The following is a 13,913-nucleotide window of genomic DNA, read 5'->3' on the forward strand; positions in this document are numbered from 1 at the left end:
TATCTTTCAAAATACCAATTTATAAATACTTTTTCTTATAAATTTGGAAACCTCTCTGCTATTTTCCCAATAATTAACTCTTTTTCCAAAGGATAAATGTTATCATCTTAAGAAGCCCACTGATGTGAAGTTTTGGCCCTCTCTCCCCATATTTACTTACCTACCTGCTCTTAACAGATAACTGTCTTGCATTAGGGTTGGTTTTGTTGTTTGTTTTAAATATTTTGTTTAGTTTTTGAAGTTTATACAGTATATTGGAGTCTGTGTTGGCTAACTTGCTGAGCATAAGGCCTGTGCTGAAGGATGGTTGATAACTCATTGTCACTCCATTGAAGAAAGTGATTTTTCCTCTCCTAGCAGCTGTTATTGCAAGTAACTTCCTAGCTGGGGGTGAGAATTTGTGCCCACTCTTATCTCTCTGTACTGGAGTTTTGTTTGACCTAAATTCGTGTACTGGGTAGTACTCACAGTCTGTGTGAGCTTGTATGTGCATCAACCCTCTTGTATCTGTGAGGCTGCCCACCATTTCTGGCTCACATAATCATTCCACTCCTCTTGCTCGTAGGTCTCTGAGTCTTGAGGCCCGGGGTACATGCAGACATCTGCTCTAGGGCTGAGTGCTCTACTGTCCCTCACTCTATGTGCACTGTGCAGTTGAGGGTCTCCATCAGTCCCTGTCTACTCCAAGAGGGTTTTTCTGACCCGGGGCCATGGCAATATGCCATTAGGGTTCCATCACTTTTTTGTTTTATGTGTGTGTTTCTATTGGTAGAGGACAGAAGAAGGCATCAGATGCTCTGGAGCTGGATTTACAAGGAGTTTGGAGCCACCCGTTGTGGGTGCTGGGAACTGAACTCAGGTCCTGTGAAAGAGCAGCAAGTGCTCTTAACCTCTGAGCCATCTCTCCAGCCCATAACATTTTAAAATGCAAACAGGAGGATGTTTTAGGAATTCTAAGTTAAATATAATTTTAAAAACAAATAATGCTAAAAAGGGATCGAGGACTTTGTAAACGTAGTATAATACCAAATCATGATTGTAGCTAAGAAATGAAATAGCTTTTCTTATTTTTCTAATAAATACTATGCGTGTTTGGACAGTTACTATTCTTCTGCCATTGCCGCCTAACATGGTAACACAAAATCTTTTGGAAGACACGATAACTCTAGGACAGTGTTGATGAAGATACTATTTGATTCAAGCTACTGTGTAAACCATGCACCTTTGGAGAATACTGTGTGGGTTTCAAACATTTAAAACAGTCAGAAACACTAGTATTCTTTGCTAGCACTTGTATTTAGTATCTCATTGGAACTATTGGTTGGTTGGCCACAGCCAAAACCAAAGCTGTAACTGTTGCCTTTTTGGTAAGTTTTGTTTGCTCACTTTGGTGTTTTTTATTTGATTCTTTTTTTTCCTGTCAGGATCTAAGAAGTCAAGAAAAAGCAGAAATGTTCTTTTAGAGTTGTCTAAAACTCATTATAAGACATAAATACCATCATTAGAAGTAGATGGTTAAGATCTTAGTACATTACTACAATTCTCTATATTCCAGTCACTTTCTACATTATTGTCATTATTATTATTATTATTATTATTATTATTATTATTATTATTATTATATTGGCTTTTTGAGAAATGGTTTCTCTGTGTAGCTTTGGCTTGCCTGGATTCTCTTTGTAGACCAGGCTGACCGCAAACTCACAGATGTCCTTGCCTCTGCCTCCAGAGTGCTGCGATTAAAGGTGTGTGTCACCAGGCCTGGCTTCCACCAATTTTATGAAAACTAATGGTAACATATTTATACTGTGTGACTTACAGTAGACAGTAAAGAAATCCATCAGTATTGTACTCAATAACTCAAGTGTGATAACCAAGAATTGACTGATTTGAGCATAGGAAAAAGTATCTGAAGTTAGCTACAAGATTACCTGCGGAGTGAGGAATGAATGAGGATAGAGGCAGTCCAGATTATCCATCTGTTGAGCAGTACTGGAGCTGACTAATATATGTGGCTTATAAATGTGAAGTTTACTATAATTTAAAGCCAATAACAAGCAGAAATGACATAAGGATAGAAAATGATGGAGAAAGTCTTAAAATTGCAAGGCTTCATAAGCTTCAGAGTAAATCTACAAGTTCTGAGTTTAGACAAAAAAATTGTTTTGACTCCACACTTTCTGAAACCAGGAAATAAGCTAATTAAGTTACAAACTCAAAAGTAACACAAAAATAAAGCAAAGTATGGCCTGTTCCTTGATACCTATGCAGTCTGTGTCCTGATTCATTGAATTAGTTTGAGTCAGTCTTTATGAGACTTGTAATTTCATTATTTAGGAAAATCAGCAGGTTAAGCTCTCAGTAAGCAGAATTGTAGCACTACCTGGTGCTGTATCTGTCACAGCAAGCATGAGAGGGAATCCCCATTAAGCTTTATCCTGTTGCCTCATTATTCATATTTGCACCTTTTTCCAGGACCTGTGAAGTGGTGCCTGCCCACACTTCCCAAAAGCAAATGTTGCCACATTGGCAGAACGTGCCTTGAGCTGCATGGTTTGACACAACAAAGATGTTTAGGGCCAGGTGGCTTCTAGCTGGTGCCACTGCAGATCCGCTAGCTCCAGTGTCTGAGTTCAGGCCAAACAAGTCATAACTGTGGTCTTTGGAGAGAGTCTAGCCAAATAAATGTCAGAAACTTCTGTTTCATTAGGACCGTAAAAACACGTAAAGCTAGCGCTTTATAAGAAATCCGTATTGTTGCAGGTGGTGTTGCTTTTGTACTTACTGAAAACACTCAAGTGGAGGCATCTGCTACAGAACAGGGTAGTCCTCACAGCTTAGGCCAGGAGTTGGGTACAGCTGAGAAATGTCAGCTGTGTAAACAGTCTAAAATGTGTTACCAACAAAAATATAATTAACATCTTTCCAGGACAGTGTGCCATAACTTACTATGTAGGGTGGCTTCACATTCAGTGACAGCACCTGAAAACCTGCTTCTCACTGCCAGGCTAGAATGTGGACCACAGAGGTCTCTGAAAGTGAACTCTGTACTCGTTGTTTGCACAGTAATAGTTTTTGTGTGGCTTTGACTATACAGAATGTGATTAGAGTGGCCTCCCAGTATTTATGGAAATACTACAGATCAGGAAAGTAATCAGTCTGGGGAGATGGGAAATATTATAAACTTAAGTTAGAGTAAATTGAATTGAGCATTTTAAATTAATAAATGTTAGGGCATGAAGTTTTCATCACTTTGACCTTTTCTCTTTAGGAAGGTAAGGAAGGATTAATTTATAAGACTTCATTTATGTTTTCATACTGTATAAAAAATACTCTTCAGTATAATGGTCATTAATTTTTTTCTTAGAAACAGGACAAAGAAATGGACTTTTTATAATTAGATTCTTGTATTGTCTTAAAGGATCTCATAACCTGATAGACTTTGGTATTCTGCTATTTTCCAGCTACAAAGTAAAGTCAGCAAACCCTGAAAACACTGTTGCAATCTCTTCAGACTTAAAAACATTTTCTTGCTTATAGCTATAGTCTTATTGGGACATGAGATCCTGTACACCGCCAACAAAAATTTTTTTTAAGTTCCCTTTGCACTCTTACATAAGGGAAATAGGGATCTGAAGTGGCCTCCGCAGTAGGAGGTGTTTTCAGACTGGTAGTGTAGTTCAGCTGCGAGAACAGGGACTTTTCAAGGAGGTGACATCTCATCTTGCATGTTAGCGAGGACGCCCTTGGCTTCCAGACAGTCAAAGTAAGTTTAGCACTCCCAGTGATGTCTAGACATTTTATGAATGCAGTTTAAATATATGGTCATCTGAAGTAATGCTTAGTTTTGATGTTAATACTTATTTTCCTTTTTCTTTTAAGGTTACCAGTGATCTTCTATAGTTATGTCATTGAGTAAGGGACGTTACCTCCAAAAATGAGATATGACAGCTTAAAATCAGGGGTTAGAGAGTATGCATTTGAAACAATAAGTATTTTCACATCAGCAATGCAAGATTGCACAAGCAAATCTGGTACACAATGGCATCTCTATAAAAATAAAACAAAATTTATACACACACAGTCCTTACACACCTTTTTAATCATAATAAAAAAAATAATCTGTGAGTGCCCCTTGCTTTGAGCTTTCTGATGGGGACCATTTTCTTCTGTGATTTCTTCCTAATGCCTTGTGGTAAACAGGTGTCAGGTGAAAGCCAGTTTCCTGACTGGTGCCCTGCCCTTACAGAAGCTGCTGTTCTGCTGCAGACGCCACAGCTACCAAGTACTTACACACTGACATTATCAACTCAGTACATTTATAAGCTTCTGTGCAGCCACCCTAATCCACGTCTGTAAGCCTAATATTTCTAAAGTATATCATGGAATGACATTCAGCTTATCTTACTTATCTTCACCAGGAATCCAATATCCTCTTTTTTTATGTACAGATTCTTATGCTGGCATTCAGAATCCTCCATTCTTTGGTTTGAAAACTTTCCATCCAGGTTCTTTTTTCCACGCAGGCCAAGATTTAATGGTGTGAGAGAGAGGTGTCAAGAAATAATAAATTAATGAATCGGAACACAAGTGAGCAAACCAATCTGAGTTGATTGAATTTCAACATTGCTATTATTTGGATAAATTGCATAAGGTAATTTGTCATCTACAACATGAAAGCAGTATTTACATCTTTGAAAGTTTATTGTAACGATTCAGTGGTTTAGCACATTAGGTCACCTAATGTGAAGGTGTCATTTGCTTGTTTTGTTTTTAAACAGGCTGTTTCTGCAGCCTGTTCTTGCTTTGATTCTGTGACCATTACTCCTTCAACCTTCAGAGAGTTGGAAATGTGTGTGTGTGTGTGTGTGTGTGTGTGTGTGTGTGTGTGTGTGTGTTCCACTGTGCCCTAGCATAATGCTGTCATTTTTATAAGACGTGTATTGTGTATTTACTTAGTGTGAAGGACATGCGTGATGCAATGCAGAGATTGGCAGCTAGGACTGTCAGTCCAAAGCACACTCGCCATCTGCCAGTTCACATCAGTAATGTTGAGCGGGACACACCCTTGCTGTTTATGTATACATTCTGTGTAGTTACTTCCCTTCTGTTGTTGGCATGGCTGTAGTTGTAACAAAAACCTCCAGGCCCACAGAACCTGAAATATCTACTATAAGATCCTTTACAGTTTTCAACCCCCAGTGTAATGTCTGGCATTTAGTAGGCATTCAACAAACATTAACTCCTTTCCCTTGAGTAAACATCTTCTTTATATCATATATACACTCAGATTCAGAAGCATTCTTTGAGTAGCTTCAAGGTCATCTTATGCTATTTAAATTACTTTGTTAACCTGTCTTAGGGCAGCTAGATTGGGGCAAACTTTGGACATTTTCCCTGGCTTTTTATTTATTTGGCAAGGTCATCATAATGTTGCTTCTGAATGGTGGTGAGACTCAGTAGCTTCAGGAGGTCACCGCCCCTGTCAACATGCAGAATCTTCTCCAAATAACACAGACAAAAACTAAACATGAGTAAGAAAAATTTGAAAGCAGTTAAAAAAAAAAGTTTGCCTTTAAAAGGCAAGAAAAGTTGTGAAATGGACTTTGTTCTGTACAGAGTAAGGAGTTAGGAGCATGATGAGCACACTCAAGGGAAATATTTACTCAGTAAATAGAAGGGAGAACACATAGACATGAGCTCCCAAAAGGAACTTCATAAGCACTTAGATAAGATTCTCCAAGTCTTTCCGTTTATGAAAATCTCAGCCTTTTAGTGTTGCTTCTGCCTATGAAGTTGTGACTGCTCTGAGACTTTTCTTCCCTGTGTAAACAAATAAGAGTTATAAAATGTGAAACAATGTTATTCCAAGGTATTTGTTTCAAGCTTTTCTGTCCGGGAACTTCAGGTTCCCAAGTACCCAAGTACTGAGATTACAGGCGTTTGTTACCACACACAACTCTAGGTGCAGGGGTGTGATCACAGACACTTGAAAGCTTTGAAAAAGGAGCAGATTCTTCTGTGATAATCTTGCATTGTTCTTGGAGGACACTTACAAGCCCCACAGCTACATTTTGTCAGAACGCTAGCCGAAAAAGTTTGCATAGAGTTTCCATCATAGAGTTTTCATTGAGAATAGCTGCCAGCAGAAAGGACTGGAAAGAGTTGAGTGCTTACCCACCATAGCCGCGTGCCTTAGTGATACACCTGGCATTCAGCAGATACTGTCCAAAAGAGTTATGCCTTAGTGGAGTGAGTAAACCAGCTCTAGACTGAAGACCACTTGAGAATTTTATTTCTTGAAGCTTAAGATAAAACTCAAAAGGAGCAAGTTCATAGGCAGGTCAAAGCAAAACACAGTCTAATATCCAATCAAAAGTTACTGGGCATATGAACAAGGAAGGCAATCTGACCCACAATCAAGAAACATGTCAATCAGAAGACATATGCATAAAAGATATTTTGATAATGAAATCAACATGTGTGAACTTCAAACAGCTATTAAACATGCTATGAATTTGCCTAAGGATTTAAGTAAAAAGACCAAGTTAATGAGGAGAAAACAAATATATAAAATACAATAATACTTCTAGAGATAAACAGTACAGTATTGGAAATGAAAGTGCCAGGACATAGGGTAAATAATGAGAGGAATACACATTTGGTACAGCCACTGTGGGAAGATTCTTAGAAAATTAAAAGCAATACCAACTACACATACCCAAAGGGAATGAAAAATGTCCATTTCACAAAGACTTGCATTTGTATGATTGTTAAAGAAATTGGTACAGGTAAGAGTACTTTATCCCAGAATAATAGAAGAGGTGTTTGGGGACAAGAACTCACTCATCAAAATTTCCAGGATGTAAAAGTACAAACTCAATACAGCAAACTTAAGTTAAAAGGTAGGTGCATGTGAAAAAATGCCTGGACAGGTTGTCACAGCAGTGGTGCCCTGATCCAGTGAGGCTACCTACTGATATTCTTGTCTACTGAACTAGGCAGTTAGAGGTTAATGAGGTTGTAAATGACAGCCAGATTATACTTTAGTTTGGTAGCAAAATTTGTTCATACTCTCCACATTGTGTTGATTTTGCAGACATTAAAAATGCATATGGACAGCCAGCCATGGTGCCTCACACCTTTGATCCTAGCACTCAAGAGGCAGAGGCTAGCAGATCTCTGTGAGTTTGAGTCTAACCTGGTCAACAGAGTGAGTTCCAGGAGAGCCAAGGCTACATAGTTAGAACTTAGCTCAAAACAAACAAACAAACAAATAAAGCAAATGTTACAGGGTTATGGAGGCTTGCTCTAAGGTTCTGTAAAGCCACTAGGTCAGGCAGCAGGGTCCTTTTCATTACATGAACTTTCCAGTAGGCACTGCACGAAGCTATGAAGGCTAATCTGGGTTTCTGGTGCTGTGATAAAATATGGTGACCAAAAAAAAAAAAAAAAAAAAGAAAAAGTAACATGGGAGGGAAAGCTTTATTGCAGTTTATAATTCTCAGGTACCAGCCTATCACTGAGAGAAGTCAGAGCAGGAAATCAACACAGAAACTGAAGCTGAGGCCATGGAGGAAGTCTGGCTTGCTCTTCATGGCTTGCTTAGTTTACTTTCTTACAATACTCAAAATCGACAGCTCAGGGGTGGTATTGCCCCGACCCACATCAATCACAAATGTGCCTCAAAGGTCTGAGGACCGGTTTAGTGAAGTCAGTTTCATTTGCGGTTCCCTCTTCCCAGATGACTCTAGTTTGTATTTAGGTGATACAAAACTAGGCAGCACTTTGCAGTAAAGGCATGAGGATATTATAAATATATACCAGAAATGTGGGGTGTCAAGTGAAGAACACTGCAGATACCAGTTCAAAAGGGAGGTCATGTGCGGTGTAGAAAGTGAAGCTATAGGGGAAAGGCTAAGTTCAGTTGTTAGAGCTCGGGCTATGCCAGGTCAGCCTCAGGTCCCAGGTGCAGAACTGAAGGCTTTGGTGTTTGTCCTGCTGCATTTACTTGGTTTGATCCCCCCCCCCCCCCCGTGTTCTCAGTCCTTTCTTTTGGAATAGGAATATTTCCTCTGCCATTGTATCTTGGAAGTATATAACTTGATTTTCTTTAATTTGTATTTCTATTTCAGTCAGGTATTTCATTTACTATTCATACATGCATACGATGTGTTTGTATATAATTAATCACTTCTCCTCACCATTTTCCTTCTAACTTTATGTTGTTCCTTATTCCTCACCCTCTTAATTTAATACTCACTGAGTTGCTTTAGTGCTGCCTGTATGTGCATGGTGTGATTGTAGCATGGACAGCCTCTGGGCCCACATTCCTGAAAAAAACTGACTTCCCTTCTTCCAGCAGCCCCCAGCTACCAAGAGGGGTGGTTCTTCATAAGCTCCATTGTCTATGCTGGGATCTTGGCTGTCTTGAGCTTGGGCAGGTCTAATACCTGCAGGTTTTTTGTTTTTTAAGCTCATCTCTTCAACTGTGCTTTTAGGTCTAGTGAATGCTGGCTCACTGTAGACATCAACTCCCACTTTTGAATAGTGTTGAGGATTCCAGAGACTGTTTAATGCAATTCTGCCATTTAAAAATTCTACGTATATATGTGCATGCACGTGTGTGTATGTGTGTGCGCGCGTGCCCTCACCCCCGCGCCCGGTGCATGTTTCCATGCATGTGAGTGGGTGTGCGTGCAGGCACATGATGTATGAGTGACAGCTAAATACTTTGCCAGAGTATTTATGTGGACCTCAGATAACAACTGTATGGTCATTCCCTCCTTCTGCTTTTAAGTGGGTTCTGGGGATGGCACTCGGTTGTCAAGCTTGTCAAGCTTGCTTGCTCAGCACTCATACCTGCTGAGCTGTCCGACTGGCTCCCCAATTTAGTATTTCCATGCAGCTTCATAATCATCCTATTTTTTTATATTTGGGGGTATTCTTGTGGTTCTGGCTGTCAGAGTAATCATCTGTCTGTCACACACAGGCCTACTGCAGAGCCTTGCCTTGCTCATTAATCTTACAGACCTTGGTACCATATTTGTTCCGCCTCAAGTTTAAAACTCTTACTGTCAATAACACTCAGTTAGCCTGGAGTGGGGAAATGTGCTGAAAGTGGTATAGTTTCCTCGCAGTTCTAGTTGTAGAGGGGCAATAGATAAATTAAGATGAATTTTTCTGTTTAAATTGTTAATTATTCAATAAAGGAAACAGAGAAGCCAAAAATTGCCTTGATTCTTCTTTGTAAGTTCTAAGGTTAGCACTAATGTCTGAATGTAAGTGAACTTAAAAATTTCACGATGGCATATTTTTTTTTAATGTGTCTGTGTTTTTTAGTAGAAGCCATATCATTAATAAGGAAATACAGAATAAATAGAGTATTTTTACCAGTTATTTAGATAGTGTTTAGTGATACTGAGATATTTATGCAATGATATTTACTTTGTAAGTGTATTTCATGTATGTGATCTTGTTTAAATCAAGTAGTAGATTGTGAATAAATAATCTGATAGTGTAATGCACAGTATGCTCAAGTACACAACAAGGACATTTGTTCAACCATGTTTGTAGCAGCTTTATTTGTACTAGCCGGAACCTGGAAACAACCCAGATGTCCCTCAGCTGAGTAATGGATACAAAAATTGTGGTACATTTACACATGGAATACTACTCAGCAATAAAAAACAAGGAAATCATGATATTTGCAGGGAAATGGTGGAATCTAGAAAAGATCATCCTGAGTGGGGTTATCCCAGAAGCAGAAAGACATGCACAGTATATACTCACTTATAAGTGGATACTAGACCTAAAAGATAGGATAAACATATTAAAATCTGTACACCCAAAGAAGCTAAACAAGAAAGAGGACCCGTAGTAAGATGATCAATCCTCACTTAGAAAGACAAATGGGATGGACATTGGAAGTAGGAGAAAACAAGAAACAGGACAGGAGCCTACCACAGAGGGCTTCTGAAAGACTCTACCCAGCAGTGTATTAAAGCAGATGATGATAACCAAACCTTAGGCAGAATGCAAGGAATCATATAAAAGAAGGGGGAGTTAGTAAAACCTGAAGAGGACAGGAACTCCACAAAGACCAAATATATCTGGGCACAGGGGTCTTTTCTGAGACTGATTCTCCAACGAAGGATCATGTTTGGGTATAACCTAGAACCCCTGCCCATGGCAGCTCAGTATCTAAGTGCGTACCCTAGTAAGGGGAACAGGGACTGTCTCTGACATGTGACACCTGCCCCTCCTCCCGCCGCCCTCCGAAGGAGGACAGGCCACAGAGGAGGACATTGCAGGCAGTCCTGATGAGACCTGATAAGGTAGGGTCAGATGGAAGGGGAGGAGGACCTCTCCTATCAGTGGACTTAGAGAGGGGCAGGGAGAAGATGAGGGAGGGAGGGTTGGATTGGGAGGGAGTGAGGGAGGGGCCTACAGCTGGGATACAAGGTAAATAAATTGTAATTAATATAAATAAAAATTTAAAGAAAGTGTAATGCACGTATGTTATATTTACTATTTTTCTAAATTTTTGTTGCGATTAATTCATACTACCTTTTCTTTTAACTAGTAAGCAGAAAAATACTTGTAGCTTTCTTTCATGAGACTATGAACTATTTGAGGACAAGAAATGGTTCTGACTCCTTTTCTTTTAGTATAAACTGTCCAGCATAACCTGAGGTACAAAATAACAGTCAATACTGCCCATATTCACACTGAATGTGTCACTGAGTAGCAATAAGTAACTTCTGGATGAGTATTTCTGTATGTAAAACTTTTTGTTTTAGAGATGCACCCCTTTTCCATCTGTTACTAATAACATTCTGTTTGGAACCTGTTCCTGACCCTATTCTAGAAGGTTGCTTCTGGTACATATGTGTGGCACTTAATCTCTGACATTTGTGTTTGCAAGTTAACACGCTGTCTATTGCATTGAACAGGTGTAACACATGTGATAAGATTTCTTAACAAGTCATTTTCTTGAGCAGTGAAAATATGAATGTGAAGCGTGATAGCCCTGGCTTATTACATTGTATTTCTAGACCCATGGGTTTAGATATTACCAATTGCCTATACTTTTATGAAAAGCAGAATTATAACCAGTTTGGGATCTAATAAATTTCTATAGGATTTTGTGATATGATGAAATGGTGGTGTATACAGTCTTTAATTGGCTGTACATTCTTAGAAATGTTCTGCTGTATAAAGAAACCTTTAAAGCAGCACCCTGGCTTGGAAGGGGTCTTTTGAGCTCAGTGTGAGATTATCAGTAGTCAAATCAATTGCTGTTCTGTGCTGTGACACTGTTTAATATTTTACATGTAGAAAATAATTTTTTAAAAAATAAATATCCAGGAGCAATTATTGGCACTGATTCTTCCAAAAGCCAATTGGTAGTATTTTTGTTCTTTTATTGTATGTTTGTTGACAGTTATGATCAACATGGAAGGAACTGCTTTTGCAGTTTATTACTTTCAAAGTACAAATTTGAATGATGTGGATTCAGATGTATAAAAGAGATAAAATTACAGACAGCTTTGAGTGGCAGTTACATATCAAACCTCATGGGAGTTTGACAGACAACGAATATCGTTATTAGACGCTTTTTCCATAATTGCTGACATTTATCCAGTGTTTCACAGTATTTGCTAATGTATTAATGCAGTCAATCTCTGAGAGGCTGCACATGCCTTTTTAGCCCTGGCTTTTATGGGATTCTGAAATTCATAGACCCACAGATACTTATTCCCTGCTGGTTGCCGTAGTGACAGAGCTCAGAGATAAGCCAAGACAGAGCCCTTTTGTGATTGCTTTTCAGGTGACATTCAGCGGCAGCTTGAGTAGAGTGTCCTTTTATAGTTCCTGTAATTCAGAAAATGATAACAGCTTTTTGATGCTTAGAGGAGAAGTCTGTGCACTGCTCCCAGTGGGATTTCAGTTTGCTGTGGCACTTCATACCAACACCAGCCTGATAAAGTTCTTATTATTGTGGAGATTTCAGGGTGCAAGAGGATTGAATTAATTATGACAGGTTAGAAATACAGGACTTAGATTACAAATAAACTTTGAAAAACCATCACGTGTCCCTCAACCATACGTAACAAGTTGATTTAGATATGAGTGGTGATATACTTAGCCACTTGTGTGACTAATAAGCTGCCAAGATTCTGGCTAATCACACTCGTTGTTTTGTCTCAGTATGTAGATTTTATATATCATTGTATATTGTTTTAATTTGAAAACTGTTGCTTTGATTTTAGAAGTAGATAGCTTAATTTGTGTATTTCTAAGTCAAGATTGCAATCTTAGTATTCTCAACAGTAGAATAATTAAAATGGATACTTCTAAAAATAGTAATTTATATGAGTTTCTTTAAATTCAGAAGAAATGCCTATGGTGGTGGGGAACAGTGGAAAGGAGAGTAATTCAAGAAATAACTGAAGAAAATAGAGTTCTGCCTGGAAAGATCATTAAGGTCATATGAAGCCATTATTTCCCTCTGTACATTCGAAACTGAACACGCTAATTGTCATGCGGAAGAACCCCAGTCACAATGAGTGAGGAGGAGAAACTTTTAGAGCCAGAAATCATGTCTGTGTAGTTGATGACAATGAAAAGGAAGGAGCCTACCCCTTGGAGAACATGGGGAATACTAACTCCAAATACAATGTGTAAATCTAACCAGAAATACAAAACTTTTAAATATCATCTCTAAACTTCAGTATAACTCATACTTACACAGGAAATAAGCAGAGTGGACTAAGTAGAGATTTTTATGGGTCTGAAGATGAGAAAAACTGAAGATATGCTCTTAACTTCTCAGTTGCTGACAAACAGTCGGTAAATATGTCTATGCATAAGAAAAAAATTGAGGTCTCAGAAGAGCAATTTGGCCTAACAAAAGCTCAGTCAGTTTGTGAATTGGTTAGAGATCTGATTTGTTATGTTTCTAACTTGTTAATAGCATTTAGATCAATTTTTGTAATTTGGGTAAAGAAGAATGGTAACCTGCATACCTGACAAAAATATACAGCATTTTAAAACAATACATAATTGACTTTTATTAACACTGTGTTTCCTTGTAGTGTTCAGTGATTTTCTTATTTATGGTTTATGTTACCGGCTTTGATATTTTAAATAAAAAGAAAGTGAATTGCATTAAGTGATGTATTTTTCATACTGTGATTATCTTTTCAGTCTTCTCTGGAAATTTTGTTATTCATTACCATGTCTTTAAGAACATCTCATTCCCAGGATTTTAGAGTTAATAGATATCAGATTAATGTTTTTATTGCTACTAAAACAAAACAAAGCAAACAAAATACAGCCATGGGAGATGGTGGCTCAGTGTGTTAGAGTGCTTGCTGTGCGAACATGAAGACCTGCTTTAAAGTACTAGCACCCTCATTTAAAAGGGGGTGGGTGCTTGTGCCTCTAACTCAAGCATTCAGGGCACAGGGAGGTGGATTCCAGGAGTACCCTGGCCAGCTAGCTAAATTACAAAACTTCACATTTATTGAAGAAGGACCCTGTCTTAAAGGAATTAGGACAAGGGTGATGGAATAAGACACTCATCTTTTTCTGTCCCCACATCGTCATACAGAATACATAGTCTTTCTCAAAAGAATTTTTTTTTTTGAGATTCTACATTGAAAAAAATAGTTACAGCCGGTTGTGGTGGTGCACTCCTTTAGTCCCAGCACTTGGGGAGGCAGAGGCAGGTGGATTTCTCTGAGTTTGAGGACAGCCTGGTCTACAAGCCAAGGCTACACAGAGAAACCCTGTCTCAACTCTACCGCCCCCGAAAGAAAGAAAGAAAAAGAAAGAAAGAAAGAAAAAAAAGAAAGAAAAAATGAATGAATGAATGAATGAATGAATGAATGAATGAATGAATGAAT

The 13,913-nt window shown here is 38.5% G+C and overlaps 1 protein-coding gene across 1 annotated transcript in view; it reads left to right on the top strand.

Moving 5' to 3' along the window:
- Faf1 (Fas associated factor 1) overlaps positions 1-13,913 on the top strand; it is a 284,522-nt gene that overhangs the window by 123,975 nt on the left and 146,634 nt on the right. The window lies entirely within an intron of this gene.

The sequence above is a fragment of the Psammomys obesus genome, unplaced genomic scaffold (assembly GCF_907164565.1).
Source record: "Psammomys obesus unplaced genomic scaffold, mPsaObe1.curated_primary_1811, whole genome shotgun sequence".
NCBI classification, from domain to species: Eukaryota; Metazoa; Chordata; class Mammalia; order Rodentia; family Muridae; genus Psammomys; species Psammomys obesus.